The sequence below is a fragment of the Mus pahari genome, chromosome 6 (genome assembly GCF_900095145.1).
Source record: "Mus pahari chromosome 6, PAHARI_EIJ_v1.1, whole genome shotgun sequence".
In the NCBI taxonomy this organism is placed as follows: domain Eukaryota; kingdom Metazoa; phylum Chordata; class Mammalia; order Rodentia; family Muridae; genus Mus; species Mus pahari.
In genome coordinates, this window is record NC_034595.1 from 28,552,457 (window position 1) to 28,560,311 (window position 7,855).

A 7,855-nucleotide genomic window follows, 5' to 3' on the forward strand; every position below is an offset into this window, starting at 1 on the left:
TAAAAAAAAAAACAAACATATGGCAGGAAAAGCAGTGGTGTGTCAGTGCTTTAAACCCTTTTGTTCACACAGCTTTACTTGGAAATGCTCACAGCAATGAGTCTTTGGTCGAATGTGAGACCTATGGCTCCTGCTATACTATCAATACTGAATCCTCACCTGGAGTCCTGCTATACTATCAATACTGAATCCTCACCAGGAGTCCATTTGGATATCTTGTTGTTGTCCTTTGTCACGGAGGTCCCGCAACTTTGGATTGGCAGGAATGGCCCCTTCACATGTTCTAGCAGTTCACGGATGGGTTGGATGTTGGAGTGGGCCAATTCAGACTCCTGGATCTGTTTATGGGTAGAAGCTGAGTTGGGCAGCCCATGGCCACAACTGTGCCTTTGACACCAAGGCCAGCTCTCTTGCTTTGCCCTGTGAGGGGTGACATCAGTTTTCCCTCTCATGCTTAGGACAGGCTCTTCTAGGCCCATGCCATGAGGGACAGCTCACTGTGTGGCAACCAGTGAGGGGAGGGGCAAGCTCTCCTCCTCATGCCTTCAGGGCCAGTTTTCTCAACTGCCTGCCACACAAGGCAGAAGCAAGGTTGCACAGGGCAGCAACTCTCTCCTATCCATGACACTTCTTAGTTAACGAAGGATTTGGGAAATTTTATTCTATGACTTTATTGACATTTTCTTTCCTTTTTTTAAATAAGGATTATTTTTTCCTCTTCTTTGCCCATAATTTAGAGATTTGCCTTTTTATAATGTTCGAATTATCTAAAGTGGTCCAGTCATGTGACCTTCTATTCAGTTTTCATTGGCTTTGGTAAATGACCCAGTTTTTTTTTTTTTTTTTTTAAACCTTCTCTTCAAATCCTGATAGTTCTTTACATAACCCAGTCAACTGGTGAGGTTTTCCATTGATTCTTTTTTAACTTGTTATATTTTTAATTCCTGGCAATATTTTCATTTAGTTTTTACATTGTTCACTTATTTCTTATTTTCATTACCTTTTTCATACAGTATGTTTTGATCATAGTTTCCTGTTTTCCACCTTTGCCCAGATCATCTCCACATCTCCACCCTCCCGATTCTACATCTTCTTTCTTTCCATCTTTATAAAACAAACAGGCAAACTAAAAGCACACACAAACCAAACTCAAAACAAAATTAAAAAAGAAAAAGCACAAGAAACACACAGAAACTGACACACAAACAAAAACCATAAAAACACAAAATTAGAAACCATAATATATAAGCAAAAACCAGTAAGAAAATATACCCCCCCCCCGAAAAAAAAGCAATATGAGACAGAAGTTTATAAGAATACCATTGAGTTCACTTTTTGTCACTGTTGTTGTTGTTGGTCATTTACTGCTGGGCATGAAGACTACCCTTAAGTGTGGTTAATATAAACTCTGAAAGTCCATGTACATTGAACATAGTTTCTTGGTTAGGGATGGGAGATCATGTCCATTTCTCCATGGCACCCTGTCTGATGTGAACCTATGCAGGCTTTGTATATGCCCACAGTTCTGTGAGTTTGTATGTTTGTCAGTACTATTTTGTCTGTGGATGACACAGTTTACTTGGCATCATCTATCCTCTCTGGCTCTTATAATCTTTCTGCTTCATCTTTCCCATAGCTCACAGAGCCCTGAGAAAATAGACGTGATGAAGAGAGAACTTAGAACTGAGTGTTCCAAACTCTCAAACTCTCTACCCATTGTCAAATTTGAGTTTCTGTGTTTGTTCCCAACTACTTCAAGAGGAAGTCTCTGTGATCATACCTTAGTGAAGCACTTAAATTATGTGTATAGTGGAATGTTGTTAGGAGTCATTTTATTGCTATATTCCTTTACCAAAACAATAGTATTTTGTTTCCTCTATGGTCTATGGCCTATCTAGTTTCAGGTTCTTAGTCACTTGAACAATGTCAGATATGGGTTTCATCTCATGAAATGGGCCTTAAATCCAGTCAGAGAGTGGATGGTTCCTGCCACAAAGTTTATGCCCTTATTGTACTTGTAGATCATGCAGAAAGGTCACTTTTGGAGACCTCCGCATTTATAGCTGGTTTGGTGGTTACCTTTGACCTCTGGGAGCATGCAGAGTACCTCTTCGTACAGTGAGCACTAGTCAGGAGGAGTGAAGCTTCTAGTTTGGCTCATCTTGACTCTCTGTATCACATGAGATTTGTAAGTGATAGCTTCAGTAATAGGGCCTTGCCTTCTGTTTGTGGGGATCAACCAGTAACCTCAGAAATAGCCTGAGTTGTTTGGGGTTATCACAGAATATCTTTTGCCAAAAACCCAAATAGATATAACCCATTCCTGGACTTGGAAGTTTTATTTGTCAGCAAAGAATTCTAGGTGAAACTTGTCTCCCCAATATTTGATAATTATATTTAGATTTCTTTCACTTATGTGTGTGTATCATACATAAATACATGAAGAAGTTTCAACTGTAGTTGGTTTATATATGACCACTCAGATGGACCTTAGTTTTAGTTGTCCTTTCTTATATTCTCTCCCTTACCCACTACATCCTTCAGAATACTTGAAGAAATGTTCAACATTCAGAAATGCAAACCAAAACCACTTTCAAGTTTCATCGTATATCAGTCACAATGACCAAGATCAATAAAAATAAATGGCAACTCTTTCTAGTGAGGATGTGGGATACAGGACACATTATCCATTGCTAGGGCAGTGGGTGTGTCAACTTGTGTAGCTACTATGGAAATCAGTGTGACAATCCTCAGAAAGATGGGATTTGGTCTTCTTCATGATCCAGCTCTACCACTCTTGGGTATATATCCAGAGGACTCTACATCCTACCACAGAGACATTTGCTCGTCTACTTTCATTGCTTTACCATTTATAATATCCAGAAATTGGAAACAGCCTAGATGTCCAGAGTAAATAATGAAATTGTGGCACATTTACACAATGGAATATTACTCAGCAGTTAAAATAGAAAATCATGAAATTCACAAGTTAATGAATGTAGTCAAAAAAACATCCTAAGTGAAGTACTCAAACCCCAAAAGACAAAAATGGTATGCTTCCTTGTATGTAGATGTAGCTTTTAAACTTTTAATAAGCATAACGCAATCTGTATAACCACAGGTATAGAGTAAGTTATATTTAGGTATACAGTAAGGGACTGAGGGATAACCTATCAAAGAACGGGAAATAGGATATATAGTTATGGAGGGATGGGGTAGGAAGACTGGAACCAAAGGATTAAATAGATTGAATTCTTATATAATGCAGGACTACTTCCACAGGGAAGGTAACATGCTTAGTGAGCTGGGCCCTTCCACATTGATTGCTAATTAAGATAATACCCCCATAGACTTGCCCACAAACCATTTTAGTAGAGGCATTTTTCCCAGTTCTGGGTCCCTCTTTCCCTTGTTATCAACTTGACAAAGCACTTACAAAGAAACCAAGAATCTGGTCACTGGTAACTATTACTCGACATTGACCCCTCATTGACTCTAAGAGGGTGATCTGACAAACTTGTCTGAACTGTACAAAATCTCTTTCTGGGGACAAGTTTCTCTTTAAACTGGCACCAGGGCTTGTGTTTCCATTTCCATTCCAGCATGAGACTTTGTAGAAAATTGCCACTCCTCAGGGACCATTGTTGTTTCATTCCTGACATGTTAGTTACACAAGGACAAATGAATAAAACTGTAACAAAGGACTTGACTAGGGAGTAACCTTAAGGCATATATGTGTACAAGAAGTTAGCGCAATCATTTATGACAAGAAAATCACGACAAAACTAATATTTACATTGCAACATTGGGGACTAAATTCAATCTGCTACAACAAACATACCGCATTCAAACAAATAAAACTTTCTGTAGCAATATACACACAGTAAACATGTTATTCAATAAATACAGAAGGCATTTTCAGTAATTGTAGCCTCAAGTATAAAATGTATATTGTATACAAATATCAATAAAGCATTATACTTAAGGAACACATTATTGAAAAGGAGATTCTGGTCAGTCTTGGCAAATACATTACTTAAAAAGCCAATTTCATATGGTCAATATATATATCATATATTTGGCTATGCCCTGGTCAGTATACAAACTCTCCAGTAATTTGCATTATTAAAGGTATCTGCATCTTTCATCTGCTCAAGTACTTTGGAGGACATTGGTTTTTCTAATAGGTGAAACTAAAACTGCAGGCTTATAATTCTGTTTTAATGGTTTCTCTCTTTCTTTTTTAAAAGAAAATCAGAGACTGCTTTATTGATATTATCAATGGACCAGCCATAATTTGGAAGGGAGGCTGCTGCTGATACAACACCATCAATCAAAGCAAATTAGACTCTCAAGTGGTTCCAATGACATGATGCTGAATAAGTTAGGATGCTGCTGCTGATCTAGGCTCAAACCTCTCACTCACTTCATATTCTTGACAAAGTCCTTGCCTTTCGTGATGGAGGCTTTCAACTTGGGGGATGGCCTCAGCAATCATTTCCTCCTTAAAAGGACTGATTTTGCCAATGCCTAGGTTCTTCTCCAGGCCCTTTTCCCCAACCCCAAGGATGTAGAGATATAAGTGCACTCTGTCTCTTTGGACTGAACAAAAGAATACTCAAAGACTCCTTCCTTCTCTTTCATGGCTTACAAGAGGGAGAGGACAAAGCAGGCTCCAGCAAGAGCTGATGACAGAGTGACAGAACCTGCTCTAGTCTTGGCCTTCGCAACCTCTGTGCCAGCCTCCTGGATCCTCCCAGTGAATGTGGCCAGCTGGGGAATGTCTTGGGGAATGTCAACCGTGAGGGTACACTGACAATTAGGGGGATTATTATCTTCCTGGTGTGACCACCAGTGACAGGCATATTGACTTGAGCTGGTTCCAAATCGTTTAGCTCTGCCACAAACTGCCATGTTTGTTTGCTCTGACAATGGCAAGGGTTACCACACCGAAGATCTGTTGTGATGGGGATGATGGAGTTAATTATGTTAGCAATGATGCAAATCATGACATCAGGGCAGTGCTTGGCAAAGGCATCTGCCAAGGTGGCCAAATAGTAGTGTTGGTGTTGAACAGGTCACCCCGTGTAATTCCTGGCTTCCCGGGCACTACGGCTGGGATGATCACCACATCACAATCTTTTAGGCAACCTGGCAGCTGCTCCGGTCCAAGGTAGCCTTTCACATTTGCCCTGGTCTTGATGTGACTCAGATCTGCTGTCTCACCAGGTGTATGAGCAATATGGTAGAGGATCAGGAGGTTGACTAGGGGGCTGTACTTCGGGAGGAGTGAAAGGGGTTGCCCAATGCCCCTAGAAGCTCCCGGTAGTGCTACTTTAGCATTGTTCTGGGTCAAAGTGCTGATACTGCGCCAGAGAGCATCTCCAGGAGGACAGACGAAAGCAGACAGCATGGCTGGGATGGGCAGGGCACGAGACCTACAGGTGCTGGAGCTAACTCAACATACACTGGGTAAAAAGTCAAAGTTAGGCTATTTATTCATTCCATGTGTCTTATAGGTGCATTAACTCTGTTCAGAGAGAGAGATGTAAACATGTGTATATGAGCGTACATTTGTGTACTCTTACTTTCACTCTGTGTGTGCATGCACATACATAAAAGTGTGTGTATGTGTGTGTCTGTGCGCGCACGCGCACGTGTACGTGTGTGTGTGTGTGTGTGTGTGTGTGTGTGTGTGTGTGAATTACCAGGATTCTTCATTGAAAACAATGGTAACTGATTTTGTGTAATTTGAGTAGAAAAAGAAACTCTGGGAAGATGGTCTCTGGCTCCCAGACACATGGAAAACCTGCAAATCAAACGTTCAAAAAGTGGCAGAGTCAAAGGAGGCAGATGCCTGAGAATATACCAAAATCTTACTATCCAATGAGTTTGGTGAGGGGTCTATAGCAGGTGCTGCCATCTGTATTGGTCTTTGTTTGTTTCTGGAAGCATTGCACATGAACCACCATTTCTGACATATACAGAATAATTTCTATCACTGCCAACTTGAGATTATCAATGTCTAGTCAACCTTTCCAGAGATCAGAGAGAGCCTATTGGCTTTTAATTCCTGGACTGTAGAAGGCAGAACTTTCTGTACATAATTCACATGAGAATGGACTTCCCTATCAAGAAAGAGGTTCAACTGTGAGTTAATTGATAGGAAAGGCATCAAGAGCTGCTGCAGTGAAACAAGATGAGGAAAGTGTGACCACATCTTGGCATGTGACTACTCTCTGCTTGTAAGCCCCATCTCCCCATCTTTTCCTCATGCCCCATATCAGCACAAGCAGCTGAGAACATCTGAGAGCATCTTCCTTTGATCCATACCATGAAGCATCATCCACAAAAGATGTCTCTTCCCAACTTACTTCCTTAACAAAACTTTGCCTTCCTTGCACCCTATAAGAATCTTTATACTTGCTCGGGAAGAATAATCTGTCCTCATGCACACCTCAGTTATACAAGTAATACGCTTCTGCAGAGCAGTGATCATCCGTTGCAACTTTGGAAGCAAGCTTGTGTGAAGGGCCATCTACCACAAGAGTTATTGTAATACAGATGCAAACAACAGCAACTGCATTGACCCCTGAATCACTGGGCAATTTCCCAGACTTTTATCCCATGGTAGGCCTTGTAAGCACACCTGCCGTACACTTTACAAATTCAAACAACTTCCTGGAAGTCACCCTCTGTGGAGGGGAAGCTGAGCCACTTCTGCAATACACAAACTGCTTCTCTCCTCACACACCATTTTCAATCTCCACTCTGAATTTCCTCTCCTTCTCTATCCTGCACATTCTATAGCCACAGTCAGGAGTTTCTTGTCGTTTAGCTCCCTTAGGACCTACTTCAGGCTCTCCTTCAGGTCCCTACTTCTATTTTCACCTTCTGCCCCCTCAAAACTCTATCCAGCTATCATCCTCACCAGGAAGAACATGACCAACTGATGAGAAGGATCACACTACAATGAACTCCTGAAGAGGAGGACAGGGCTCTATGTTCTAAGAGTTCTTAGAACAGTACTCTATTCTAAGAGTACGTTCTTCTAGTCCTCAGCAAGTTCGGGTGGGCAGGCTGTCAAGTGGATACCCACTCCATCCTCCTGTGCAGAGTAATGTGTCACAGTCACCATTCCTCCTCCCCAAATCACTGGTCCCCCTTCTTTCTGCCCTAATTGTCTACCTTCTGCTTTTATGTTATAAATTTATTTGTACATATAATCTACTTACATTTAGATCCTAGGTGTGAGTGAAAACATGGCGTTTTCTTTCCTTTCCTAAATAATTACCATCTCTTGCCACATTGCACTTTAGACAGCCTCCCCCGCTCTCACAGTCCTTGCCACTTTCATGATCTGGATCCCACACATGAGAAAACACAGGAGATATATGACTTTCTCTGACTGAGTTATTTGGCTTAACATGAAAATCACTGGTTCTACCCATTTTCCTACAATAACACAATTTTAATAATTTATTTAATAAAATATTTAATAATTTATTCAGCTGAATAAAACTCCATGATGATATATATACATATATATATATGTATATATATAATGTTTCTTTATCCATACATTTATTCATAAACATCAACATATGGTCAATTCCACATTTTCTTCATTGTGAATAGTAAAGCAATATTCATGGATATACCAGTATTTCTGTGTTCTGTGGTCTATTGACTTATCCTTCATATACACAGATAATAGCTAGATTATGTGGCAGTTTGGGTTTGTCTGTTTGTGTGAGAAATCTCCATATTGACTCCAGCAATTTATATTCCCATATAAAGATTTTTTTTCCTTACATTCTTACTAGTATATATCCTTTCTTTTCTAGATTATAGC

General features: G+C 40.3%; 1 pseudogene; it reads right to left on the reverse strand.

Annotated features, from left to right (window-relative positions):
• Positions 1-4,422: 4,422 nt before the first annotated feature.
• On the reverse strand, positions 4,423-5,413 carry LOC110323901 (annotated as a pseudogene).
• Between the last annotated feature and the right edge of the window lie 2,442 nt (positions 5,414-7,855).